Raw genomic sequence first — 13,836 nt, 5'->3', positions numbered from 1 at the left:
GCATTATTTTTTTTTAAAGGGCATTTTAAGAAGTATCTGGTAGAAAAGGGTAGGGCAGATTTGGTTACTTTGAAGATTTTGTCAGAGTTTTTATTCTGACATCCAGTTTTGTCCTGCTAGAAGTGAACAACTCGCTATTAGCGATGAGTCATTTTCTAATAGTTTAGGTATTGCCTTTTTTCTACCTCTTACTGTCTTCTTTTCAGCTTGTGGTCTGCTTGTCTACATTGGTTTTCAGTTCTTTCTGAATTCATTTGCTCTTGCCTTTATTTCCGTTTCTGGTAAGCAGACTACATTATCATTTCGGTTACGCAGCAGGCTTGAACCATAGCAGCACTTGGTAGCAGTGTTAAGTGACACAGATCACGGCGCTCCTGTCCCTTCTGTAGTGTTTCTGCCCAGAAGCACCACATGCCGTGCTCCTTCAACAGCAGGTAGCATAGTTCTGCTGGGAAACTGAAGGAGCGAGTAAGGACATTTGAGATCTGTCGAAAATTTGAAGGCCTGTATTTCTCATTTCAAAAACAGCTTCTCAGAAACGTTTTTTAATCTGATAGGGTGTATCCTTCTCCATTGATATCTCTGTTTACGTTTGCTAGTGGACAAGAGCTGGTGAGGCTTGGTGAGCTCAGGCTACGCTGAGCTGGCTGTGCCGATGCTCTTTCAGAAGATAGCAGCCACACAGAGGTGAAAGGGTGCTCTTCGGCTTGTTGGTTGGTGTTCGTACTTCAATTTCACGTTCGTCACTGAATTAAGTGTGCTGGTTCTGTGTGGTGCTCTGCCACCTTAGTTGCAAGGATGATAACCTTAGGCCAAAGAATGGAAAGACAACAAGAGAAAGATACCTGAAGCCTTTTCAGCAGTATTTGTCAAAACTTGTCTGTCAAAGCCCCAAGGACAGACCGAATTTGATGCCTTCTATTGGGAAATTTCAATTACCTAACTTACGTTACACATCCAATTTTATTTACGAATAGCAGGCTTGCTAGATAGGACATCCTGGATGTACTGGCTTTAAATCAGATTTATTTAATATTGTATGTAGTTAACACATGAAATACATTTCTTGACCATACAACATGCTGTTAACCTGTCTCAGGTCCAGATACAGTCTGGTTTCATGCCCATAGGAAGATGGAGCAGGGAAGAGGAAAGAATACAGTTTGGCACCTCTTTTTTTCTTTTTTTTCTTTTTTTCCTTTTTGAAATGGAGTCTATCTCCAGAGTCTGTCATAGTACAGATTAGAAACTAAGAGCTTCCAAAACCTTTCAAATGCAATAAAAAAAAAAAGAAGTTAAACTACACTTGTCTAATCTGTGCTTTGGCATGAAAAGTAGAAGTAACAGAGAAACTGTATTCACGGAAGAAGGCTGGTTCAAGCCGATTTGTAGCATGAAAGCGTAAAAGAGCGCTGGAAGGTAAATTGCCTTTACATTTGAGAAGGATTGCCGGGCTAAGGAAAATATTCAAGTTGCCTTTTCTGCTTGTTGTCTTTTTGTAGTTAGATCCTTCTGGCTTAATCTCAAGTCGTTGTTGTGATTTTATTGTATTGCTACTAGAAACCCAGTGAAGTAAAAGATCTAGAAAGAGCAGGTCCACAGAAGTTAAGAAAAACCAAACATATAAAAATGACAAACACTATTTTGTGCTTCTTATATTTTCATCTTTGTGTCTTAAAATTAAAGAAGAACCGAATCAAATTAGTGACCTAGTAGTTATTGTAACCAACCAAAGAACTGTCATGAGGCCCACCTCTCCTACTTGTACTGCATTTGAAATTTGGATTGGAATATATTGGACGTGGTGCCATATCTGTGTGTGAATTTCTCATGGTTACTGTGAAAATCATTCTCCAAAAGTTAGGAATTGTAAATAATAAACAGATAAGGCATGCTCTGCTAAATATGTCGTGATTAACTCAAGAGAGTTGAATCCTTGAGTTAATCAGTTTGAGCTTGGAAGAAAACAGTCCAACATATGCATAGACATAAGTTTTTATCTTAATCATTAAATCCATAGCTTCTGTTGCTTAAAAAAAAGTCTGTCTCTGGAGAGCTGACTGATCCCATTTCTCCATGTACATTTTCTTGGCAGAAGTCTTGGCTTAAGCAGTTTGTGCCTTGCCACGGTGGTGACACGCGTTTGGGGAGACGTGTGAATCGGGGCAGGGAGCTGAAGTAGGCGAAGTCGCTTTGCCTTTTTTTTTTTTCCGGTGTCCTGCCCCATCCCTTCTTGCTGGGTTCCCCTGTGGCCAGCTCAGCCCTGTCGTCCGGTTCGCAGGCTGACCAACCTGCAGCCGAGCCGCCACGGTTTAGAGGCTGGGATAAAGGGCCACGGGGTGGGATCAGCTTCGATTAGAAGCGCTGCCAAATGCAAAACCCTACCCCGAGCTGTTCCTTTAGCTCTCTGTATGATCCTGTGGAAGGCAACGCAGGGGCGGTTTGTATGGCAAGGTAGTGATGAGTCAGCACGGCTGGCGTTGGATCGCGTCTAATTCTGTTGTACCAAAAATTATGGTTTTGACCTTTCAAAGATTTTTCTGGCAATTAATGTGTGCTTTTACAGTAAAAGACCTAAATCTCACGTCTTCAATGCGAGATTAAATGCAGTTTGGCGTTTGAAGCTCTCAGGAAGAACAAGGCCAGCTAATACAACTTCGTACCTGTTAGCTTGGGCTGCAGGAACGGTAGGGAAAAGTACTGGGAGTAATTTGTTGTTATTACTTTAACCAGCTGTTATTAAATTGCAACTTGTCTTGTTTGTGCTAACGTTCCTATCAGGTAAATGTTAAAACATGCGCTTTTTAACAGACTAACGTGTTTGAAAACGTTGATAAACTTAAGCTACAGCAGCACAAACAGTTTGAATGTGAACTTAGGGCATGTCAAGATGCAGGTGGTGTCATCTTGGAAGTGAGGTACTGCACCTGTGTCCTAGGGGAAGTTCATATAAATTATTAGGGGATGGCTGGCATTGGTGCTCTAACCTCGCTTGACTGTTCCGTGTGGACACGGCGACTCGTTTTATTTAATATGATTTGGGAAATGCACAGCTTCTGTCCATTGTTGGGAGTGAAGAGGTTTCAGGGTAGTTTATTTTTGTTAATCTCAACGTGACTGGATAGAGAAGTGCTTGAACTTACAGAGATCTGTGTCCGACAGGGGCTCGTCCTGCTTAAACCTAGAGGACTCTCAGTGCTACAGGGAGCAGGGCTCGCGGAGGAGTGGGAGCGGCTTCGCCACTCACCACTTGTTGGTTGAACCAAAATACCTGTCCCTTACAGCAAAATAAAATAAGGACATTTACCATCGCAGCTAAGGCTCAGACTAACACGTTTAACCTTCTCGTTGCAGCAGAGAGTGCTGACACGCCTGGTTTCTGGAGATGTGCTGCCAGTGGTGGCTTGATGGCTCTGTCCGTACCTGTACAAAGAGGGCACGGCACGAGGGCTCTTGTACAATAGACTTGTTGTAAACACAGGGAGGTTTTTTTCTTCTTTTTTTAAATGTGAGTACTTTCCTTTTAAAATTTTATCTTAATCTCTGGAGAATTGGTTTGATAAAAACTTTCCTGTAGGCCAGGCACCTGCAGAGCGTTTCGTTGGAAATGGAGCGATAGGCAGTGCCAGGGCAGGTCTCGTTGGGTGGGTGCAGGCTTTGGGGTTCATTTTGTTCAGCTGCAGAGCTGAAACGATCTTTTTTTTCTTCCTAAGTGCGTTTAGTGAGAATTCCTCTTGACAGGACTAATAAGGGAAGACGGGACGGGACGCCTTTGGTGCCCACAGAGGAAGGCTGCCCCTGCCTGCGGATGTTGCAGCTCAGTGTAACTCCAAAAAAAACAACTGAAGTCAGATGAGCAAGAAAAAAGGCGTAATTCTAGCGCTATTTTTGTTGTTCAGATAAGTCAGGGTAGTGCTGTCGTGTCGCTGTCCTGCAGATGTCTGAGCTTTAAACAAATTTGAAGCAAACTTGTCTAAGACTGACAGACCCAAAGCAGCGCGCAGCAGCTGCTCCGAGTCCGGTGCGGAGGGGAGTTGAACAAAGGTACGAGTGCGATTGGCAAGGCGATGGGTTTGCGAGTGTCCATCAGTGGGAGCGAAACGAGAGTTGCATAATGATTTCTGGGTTTGTTTTGCTCTCCGAGGTCTGTAGAAGGGAAAAAAAAAAACGGCAGGGGCCATTTGGGGGGGGGTTAGGAAAGAGCCGTGTTTAGATGGACATACATCAAGCTTTACTTTCTTAGCCAGTCCGCTTCAAACCTGTCAGGAGAAACATTTAAAAGCATGAACAGCGTTAAAAGAGGAAGAAGAAGGGGAAAAAAGCCGCTCCCTGTGCTCGCAGCCCGGCGTTTCGAGCGGGTCCCCCAGCACAGCGGGGCCGGGGGGCGCCTTGTGCGACTCCTCAGCAGGCAGGCGGGCACCGGGGGGGGCTGGTGGCACCCGGGGGGGGCCGGTGGCACCCGGGGGGGGCCTCCCCTTTCGGCTCCAGCCCCGGGGGGGAGCCTGCCGAGGGGCCCCAGCTCCGGGAGCCTCCGCCGGGGGCGCTGCTCGGGCTGTGGCGCAGCCGGCCCCGGCTCCTCTCCGCCGCTCCGCTCCGCACATTGGCGGCGCCCGGCTGCGTCGGATCTACTTTCTCTAGTTTTTTTTTTTTTATTTTCCCTCCCCTCCCTTCCCCCTCCTTCCCCTCCTCCTCCTCTTCGCCCTCCTCCTCGGGGAGGCTCCCGGAGGAGGCCAAGTTGTGAGGCGCTCCCCGCGGCGCCGCCCGGCCCCCCCCCCCCCCCCCCTCCCCCGCCCGGGGCAGCGGCAAGGGGAGCATGGCCGGGGCCCCTCGGTGCTGAGCGCCCTGGTGCTGAGCCCCCTCGGTGCTGAACCCCCTCTGGCACCCGGCCTGACGAGAACTTCTCCCCCCGGAGCAGCCCCTTGGGCACCCATGCCAACCCCTCCGTTTGCCTGAGGGGCTCCGTGAGGCGCTTGCCGAGGGCCGGGTTATGGTGCGCGATTCGCCCGGGGTGAGTAGGGCTCGGCGCCGGCAACTTCTTTGTGTTAAAGGGGAGAAGGGGACGGGCAGGCACGGGGCTTGGCTGCACGGCACCCGGTGCTGTAATGCCGCCGGGAGACGGCGTTTTGGGGCGGGGGGGCACCCGCAGAGCCCGGCTGCGAACTTGCCCCGAGCCCCCCCCCCTCCGCCGCCTGCCTCCGACGCTCGGTGGGTAAAAACCGGGGGGGGGAAAAAAAACCCCACAAACCCACCCCCGGCCCCCTCCCGACTGGAGATCTGTACATGTAGGTTCAAGTTACACGGTCACTAGATAATCCTCGACCATTAAAAGCAGGGGGAGGGGGAGGACAACAAACAAAAAAGGCCGGCTGGGTATTCTGTAGGGCCGTATGGTGCTTGGGGTGAACCCGGCACCCCCCGGCTCGGACGTGGGCACCCACGAACACTCCTTTAAATTTATGACTTTATATGGTTACCTATAGCACAACTCTTTTTTTTTTTTTTTTTACCTTTTTTTTTTTTTTGACTACTTTCATTTCCTGGTGTGAATTCTTGGAGCGATGGAAAATGTGATAAGATGAAATTTTCTTAAATATTTCGGTGTGCATGGTGCTTTTGAAAAGATTGCCATTTTAATTTTGCGTGATTTCAAGGCATAGCTGGCCGATGGTAATGCTAGATGATTTTCCCGGCTGCCTTTATCGGTAGATCTAAACTGAAAAAAAAAAAAAACACACAATAAAAACCACTTCTTAAAATATGTTCCTGGCACGTAATGGATGTGCAGACCATCATATTGTGATGATTTTTGTATGAGCAGCGAGCAAATAGGTCATAAGTCAAAGTAAGTGTTATGTAACTGGCTGGCTTTAGCAAACTTGATACAAACTAAAGGAAAAAGTATTCTTTTTTTTTTTTTTTTTTGGATATGGACGCAATGACAGCCTAGCCGTCCCTTTCTTAATGAAATTACTTTGTAGCATGCTCGTTAAAAATAAAAAATAAAAATCCAAGCTTATACTTTCAAACTATTAGCCAGTTAATTTGCATGGTGTTTTATATTTTCCCAAAAAACTATTTCAGTGGTGTGTCTGCTCCGGATACTAAACATGAGCTGTTCACTAGTGAATCGCTAGTTAATACTATAGCCAGATTAATTACATAATTGAAAATTGTTCATGAGTTAGTATAGTCTTATATCCTTCTAGAAAACGGTAAAGCTAAACAATAATTTGGCATAGTTACAGTTCTTGAAAGAACTGAAGATAAGTATGAATATTTCTTTTTGCATCTGAAGAAGAAAAGCAGCAGTGGGTTAATACTCCTCTTGCAAAACTGAAACAACTAGGCAGACATTTAAAGATTCCCAGTGATTATATGAAATACCGTGTATTGAACTAAGCAGCGTTACTGAGCTGTAGCTTACATGTAGGGTTTCTGTACTTTCTGCACATTGTCACGATGTTAGGATGTTGGGTTGATGTCCCTGCACAATAAAGTGCGCTTGCTACGGAGAAGGCTGCAGCTTCCAGACTGCGAAGTGCAAATATTTTAACCAGCTACTTGTAAGACAAACGGAGAGGACAAACAAGATACGCTTTTATTAGTGCTAATGTGATTAGCTGCATCTATGGGAACCATTCATTAATCTAGCTAATGACTACTATGCGTTTTATTTTGAAGTATTTGGTGTATGCTTCCTCTACTACTTACTTGTAAATACCCTTACTTTCGATAATATGCTCGGTGCTTCAGTATCTGTAGTTTCTCATTGCTTTCCTCACTTGCAAGTTGTCTTTGTAAGCTGTTTTACAGAGACATTTATCAGTTTGATGCAAAGTAATAAGTAATATTCTGTTTACATCACATCAAAGAGTCCTAGGGCCCAAACTTTTTTTTCTTTTTTTTATGAATTCTTGCTGAAATTTGGTATCGTTATTTTGTCAGGCTGCGTACTTGGTTGACTTACATCCTTTTCCCTGTACTGTTCTTTCCCAAGCAGAAACACCCTCACAATTTTGGCAGAAATGTTCCCTGAGAGTTTTTCGGGGGGAAGGCAGGGGGTGGCATTATTGTCACTGACATATCTTGCCAGTAAAAATTGGTTGCATCATGCAGGCTTTCTTAATGCGATTGTTCATTGGACTTGCCTGCAGACGACGATCTCTTAAAGGTAAATGGCTGAGCTGAAATGAAAAGAAGCCATATATTGATTTCTGATTTTTTTTTTTTTTCAGGCTAAAAGGGCCACTCAGCATCTGTATTTCCAGCCTGAAATTTAGTCAGCTCTTTAAAAATGTTAGAAGTATTCTCTTTTACCATCACTGCTCTCAGTTCTTATGGCTGTGCAACTCTGCTTTCCTGTTCTTTGTGTGTTGGTAGAAAACACTCAGTATAGAGTAGTGCGTTCTTTATATACAATTTCAGTATAAAATATTCAGCCTTCAAAAATGAAGGGAAGCTGACTGTGGAGTGCCATCAAAAGCACGCTCTAAACACTCTAAAAGCTGAAAGATAAATACTTTTCACTTTATTTGGACTGTTCCAATTTTAGTAATTACTGAGGCTTCTGGAAACTTTAGAGTGTAATGTGTTTTCAGCAAGAGCTTTAAAAACGAGTTGACAGTAGGCCTTTAGCTAGGCTTCTATAATTCTGCCTTTCCTCTCTGAAATCCTTTTGGCATCTTCTGCTTTACTGGCAGTATCCCGGGATGTCGTATCGCAGGTATCGGATGTCTTCGTGTAATTCCTGGCATTTGCTGTGTCACGGGGATAGCTTAGGTGAACCAGGAAACGTCACAGAAATTTGGTAAAGTGGTATAAGAGAAACAGTAGTGTCCTATTGAAGGTAGAGGAATGCTTTTCAGGGGTGTTCAAATCTTTGTATCCGCATGTGGAATGTATTCAGCAAACAAACGTCTTTAACTTGAGGGATCTTTACTTTTTTTTCCCCAAACATTTAACATCCTAGATGACGAATGCTTATCAAAATGGGTGGTAAAACGTCACGGTTAGAGTTTTTTCCTTTGAAAATAGCTTGGATTTTTTAAAAACAGATCGTAATTATATATTGCCTTGCTAGGATTTATTTTCATCTCAGAGCTGAGGTGCAATGCCAGGCATAAGTGTAGATGATATTGCACATATGGAGGATATTTGACTCCTCCATAAGATCTGTTAAAAGTTAGTCATAGTACATTATCATTCTGTCTGTCTCTCTGGTGAAGGCTCACTGGTGACTGAAATCGCTGCGGAAATGTTACACGGTAAATGTAGTTGGTGCTGGGGGTGCTTTTGTAATCCAGAAAATAAAATATTTCGTGCTGGATACTTGGAGCCGTGTCTTCATCCACGTTACCAAGTGTTGAAAGGTAAATACTTAAGCAATATTATTTAATTAGGTGCTGGGAGAAGGTGAGGCCTTGGAAGAAGAGCGTGCTTGTGTGTGTGTTTGTTTATTTTGGTCAGGACTTGCAGTCCTTGGGTGTAATTCTGCTCGAGCGCTGGTTTCTTTTAGATGGAACTGAATGCGATCAGCCTAAAAGCACTTCCATGTTGTTGTAACTCCAGAGCTCTCTTTCCCTTTTTTTTTTTTTTCTTCTTTCTTTTCATCTTTATTGTCAATTGTTAATTTTTGTGCCCAAAATGCAGATAACATGGAAGGCGTTTGTTCAGCGAGCAGCGCATGTGCGAGCAGGTTACGATGGCATGTTCCTAGTTAGCCTTCTGCTCCTAACAGCTTAGAGGATCTCACTCATCCCATTGCCCCCGGTAGTGTTTAACATCAGATGGCACAGACAAAAATGTGACAAACTCTGAAGTGGAATAATCAGTTGTGGAATAATCATTCTGTAAGGGATCTGTTGGAGATGGGATCGTGCCAGCCGGAATGGGAGCTAAGTTTTTTTCCAAAATTCAGAGAACCTCAAGTGGAGTTCTTATTTATGCTCCTAGATCTGCAGAAATCTACTGTCTTGTAAGGATCTCAAATTTGACAGGCTTTGAAGGCTTTTTCCAAGCCTGGGGGTATGATGCAGTCAGCAGCACAGAGAGCATGGAAAGGAAGGGATGGGTTGGACGGGCATGTATGAGGACTTTGTATCTGGAGCTGGGAGAAGGGCTAAAGGTTGGAGCTGTGCTTTGGTCACCTTGTGCTTCGTGGGTCGGGATTTTGGCAGTACAGTTCTGGAGCACCACTGAGAATGAAGATAATGAGCAAGAACGAGTTGAACAAGCAAGAAGATACAGTGGTCAAGGAGGGTGATGTGTCTAGAATATTTAGTTATCATTTCAAAGGTTATTTGATGTGGGCCAGGAAGTAGAAGGTGTGCTAGGTGTTGTCACTGTGCTGTGCCCGAAAGGGTGGGTCACAGTCATGGCAGAAGCTGTCAGTCAGTGTATGGTGAGAACTGTCATAAAATGGAGGTCTGGATTGAACAGTGAGTACACTTTTTTAAACTGATTATTCTCATTTGAAGAGGTTTGTTTGGGCCTTTCAGTATTTTCCTGGAAGGCTGAATGTACAGAGGAATGGATACTGAAGCAGGGTAGAGCGCTTTTGGAAGAATCCTGGGTTTGCAGCGGTCAGAAAAGGGGGATCCAGAGTTACAGGCACGTAATCTTTCGGACAGATGGGGGATTGAGGATGAGGAGCATAGTCTTCAGTCTTTTTCTTTCACCTTAATCCATCTTGATGCAGTTCCTCGTCTGTGAGTAGTCTTTCTTTTCAAGAGCATTTAACCAGTTTTTCCCTTCTGTTCCTCCCTTGTCAGTTCTGTTTTTTTCCTGGTTAAACGAAGCAAAGATTTTTATTTAAAGGAACCGGTTTTGAGAACAATGTAAAGGCAGTGTTATGCAGCTCCACGAGTAGCAACTGTTATAATTTGAAGACAAGTTTTTAGAAGAAGAGCATGATGTTGAGGAAGCCTGGAAAACTTCTGAAGTGGTTCATGCAGACGAAGGGTACAGTCTTGTATAAGCAAGTTCTTAAAACTGGTCTGGGGAGGGGAGTATATTTGTTTACCGTGTATTGTTTAGCTTACATATTAGTCAACAAAATGTGAAATGTTTTTATCGGTCTATTTGTTTTTAGGTAGACAGAGCCACCTAGAATGATGTAGAATGTTCAGCTATCAAAAGTTTGTAAATTATCTTCCATTTTCCAGAGATGCACACAGGTATTAAATTACCCTGGTGGCAGTTGGTTACTTACATGAGATGGTTACGTCACTTTTCCATAGAAAGTTTTGGAATCCTAGTGCCGAATTGGTGAATAACCACTATTTTGGGCATTTCTCATGCCTCTCTGGGGAGTATTTTGCAATCGGTTGACTCCTGTTTACTACGTTACCGGAAAGTCAGAGTTTGTGACGTGTGCTGCATAGCCAGGAGTTGCTATTTCCAGCTGTGACATCTGCTGCCATCGCCAGTGCTGATGAGGATTGTTTGCTGCTGTTTCCTGTGGTGATACCCGGGAGAAAGGACCTTTAGGGGAAGGTAGCTCTTCTGATCACTGATTATGGATAGTTTGTATGGAACCAGGCCTGTATGTTTGATTATTTTCTTTTGGCTGCCTAATCTTCAACCTCTGCTGTTGACAACTTCACCAGTACCACGGGAGTCCTCAGTAGTGATGCCACTGGACCTATGAATAAAGAACTGGCAGTGAATATGTATGGTATGGATTCATTTCATTATTAAACAGGGTGATAGGGTATTCTGTAAGGTGCAGAAGTCTCTTTCAAAGACAACTGAAGTCAATAGAATTTTTTCTATGGAAATAAAATAATCGTGAGAGCAAATGCTCAGCAGTATGAGTAGGAATCTTACAGTCTAGTCCCTTTGGTATGTATTATTTTGAATAATGCCAACCGATTGCTACTGCATGTGACAAAATAGTGTAGAGAACAGGATACTTTAGAAAAAATAAACCAGATATAGCAGAATAGTTTTTCATCCTTCACATTTCAAGCAAACATGAGGCTAGTTTTTGTCAACATAAATCCTGACAAGAATCACAAGCCCGTTGTGTGTAGAGAAAAAAAATGAAGGGCATGTCTGGGTTGCTCAGCGAGACCTGGGCCTGTTGGGTTGTGTTTTTCTGAGCTAGGAACATATCTCAGGCCTCTGAGACCTTGGCCTGCAGTTTATACAGCTTCATCTAACTCAGAGCAGTATCATAAGTACTGGTATTATGTGTTTAAAATTTATTAGAGCAATGTAGGGATGAATGGTTTTGCATGTAGGACTCCACATACTACCCTTGAGCTTTTCTCAGTGTTCTGTGCCATAAGTTTCGTTTCAGGCCAGAAAATAGAGAAAGAAGAGCTGTTGGTTAGCTTTCCTCATAAGTTACATAGACTCATGTGAAGAGTAGGAGACCTTTTCTGAGGAAGACTGTTCTGAAGATCTCTTTTGTAGTAGAAACCCTGTGATGGTTATGATCTCCTCAGCAACTCGGAAGGGTAATCATTTTGACTGTTCCATGGCATGAACAGAGAGAGCTTGAAATTTATTTACAAGGAATTTGAAGGATGTGTTGTAGCGGTAAAGTTATGGGCAAAAAAGCAGTGGTAGTGTTGTTACGTCTGTTAAGGCTAGAAGAGAAGCGAGGATCATGGGGAGTGATTGCAGCTTACGTAAAACTGTTGTAACCTAGTAAAATGGTTGAGCTTTTGGGCACGTGGAAGGAAATACGTACTGCTTTTTTCGCAAAGTGTCTGACTGCTCCAGAATCACGTAGTGTCACAGAAAGCACCTTCTGTCTCTGCAGTCCCTAACCGATTTACAAAATCTTTAAGTGGCTGCAGCCGATACTGGCAGAAGACATATCTTGAAATAGTCTCTCCTGGAATCTCCTCTCCGGTCCTTCCAACAGCTTCTTAAGCCTGCTAAACTCACCAGAAGTAAGCTCACTGCAGACCACCCTATACCAAATCGTTCCCGAGCAGCAGAATTTGCCAGCAGAGCTTCACGGCTACCCTGGTAATGCATTGTGAGACAGAATCACCAAGATCATAGGATTCTGTGATACAATACACACGTTGTCCTTTCCCAGATTTCCTCATGGACATTCACCATATGTCCTCGTGGAAAGTAGGTGGATGAGATTAAGCAACTCTTAGGTATAAGGATGAACTCGCATGCAGTCAGTGAACACGTAGCTGTTTCTCATAAAACTCCATCCGTAACTCTTTGGTTCTGGCAATCAAATGTGTGTGACAGATTTCATCAAAGAGATGAGCTTGGGACATGAGATTCATGACTTTAACCCGTCACAAGCCTAAAAGAGACTGATGACAAAACAGCATGATGTTCCTAATATTTTTTCTGCGCCCGTGCCCTAAAACTCAGCCCTTTGTCCTCCACAGGTAATAAATCGCCTCTCAGTCTTTTCCCCAGGAGGCAACCATCTTAGGAGCTTTCCCTCAGTCCTCTTTACAAGTACTGTTTACCTGTCTTCTAGATGTGTTCGCAGCGTTAACGCTGAAGATTGTGGTATCTGCATAGTATTCAAGTAAGAGCTTTGGTGTCCAGTAGCTTGTTTGTTACTTAACGATTTCACTCGATCGAGGTTGGGGAGAGCAAAGTAAACTCCCACAAATACCTCGCTGTTGTCTTCTAACTGACTACGGGTAGCAAAAAATGAACTCTCTACAAAGAGTAAGGTTAGAGTGCTGGTGTGCTAGAACTGGATATTATTTCAAATCCGAAGATTGCAGCAAAGTGCCACCTGACTTTCTTCAGTGACCTGACACATGACGTTTAGGTTATTTCTGAGGCTCTGCAAAGAGTTGTGTCTTGGGAGAACCCCCTCAGCTGCAAGAAGAGCTTGGTGTTGCTTAAGTAGAAGCAAAGTAGGGTTTTTTGACTATGAAAGCATCTTGTAGAGAAGCATGACTGTGACCTGAAGCTTGCTGGTTTTGAGTTGTGTGGTAGTGGTGGTGACCATCTGACGAAGGGTGTAAATGGCATTATCTTTTCGGTATGGTACGGACAAAGATTCTAAGAAGCCATCTACTGACTGTGAAGGTGTATGGGATGCCCAGACGTTTTCTTTACTCTTTCTCCCCCTTGCCACCTCCCAGGCAGAACTGATTTTCTAAGACTGAATTCAGAGTCTGCAGATGATGGAAATAATGAACAAGCCTTTTAAAGAAATGAAACGTTTATAAACTACTGAAGGCTGTAAATGAAGGTTAGTGTTGTTGATCAGTCTTTAGGTGCCAAAGTAATTTGGGCAACAAGATGACCTTTGCCTTGCCAGCTCTTGGTTCAGAGTCTGTAAGATAATCTGCAGAAATCATCTGTGTCACGGTGGCCAGATCTGTGTGCTGGGCCAGATCAGGGATCTAAATGTCCCATCGTCATGTTTCCTGCAGCGGTGCAGAGCAGGTGCCTAGGAAGGAAAATGAGGAAATCCTGTAATGGCACTTCCCTGAACCGCCGAAAGCTGAGAAAGAATTGTGGGATCTGGAGTCAAGGGAAGCATCTTTGTGCTAAATCTGTTGAGCATTAAGGATCGCACTTCCATGTATCCAGCCTCTCCTTGACCACGCAGGCTTTCACCAACACTGAGCATGGAATACCACAGTATGACTGCATGTCGTGTGAAGAACCACCACCTTTTACTAGGGATTTTCTTGAAGCTTCTATGTATGTGCACCAATACCATTTAATGTGTTACAAGAGACCGTGTTTGCCTTTCTGGCACAGATTCTTTGTTCACCTTTTCAGTGTGATCTGTGATTTTAATTACCGAGGTGCATGAGGATGCTCATGCGGGAAAAGCAGACCATGTAATCTTAAGAGCTGCCAAGAGAGCTGTAGGTCAGATCA

General features: G+C 44.0%; 1 protein-coding gene across 8 annotated transcripts in view; it reads left to right on the top strand.

The window, feature by feature from the left end:
• KMT2C (lysine methyltransferase 2C) overlaps positions 1-13,836 on the top strand; it is a 196,114-nt gene that overhangs the window by 13,117 nt on the left and 169,161 nt on the right. The window contains exon 1 of one of the 8 annotated variants that reach the window (XM_013198208.3): positions 4,790-5,008. The exons of the other annotated variants lie outside the window; for them this stretch is intronic. The gene's annotated coding sequence lies outside the window, so the exon portion shown is untranslated. Of the gene's footprint in view, positions 1-4,789; positions 5,009-13,836 lie in introns of those variants that run through there. 8 annotated transcript variants of the gene reach the window in all.

The sequence above is a fragment of the Anser cygnoides genome, chromosome 2 (genome assembly GCF_040182565.1).
Source record: "Anser cygnoides isolate HZ-2024a breed goose chromosome 2, Taihu_goose_T2T_genome, whole genome shotgun sequence".
In the NCBI taxonomy this organism is placed as follows: Eukaryota; Metazoa; Chordata; class Aves; order Anseriformes; family Anatidae; genus Anser; species Anser cygnoides.
Note: the sequence above shows the minus strand (reverse complement) of the source record. Positions and strands in the feature narration are given on the sequence as shown.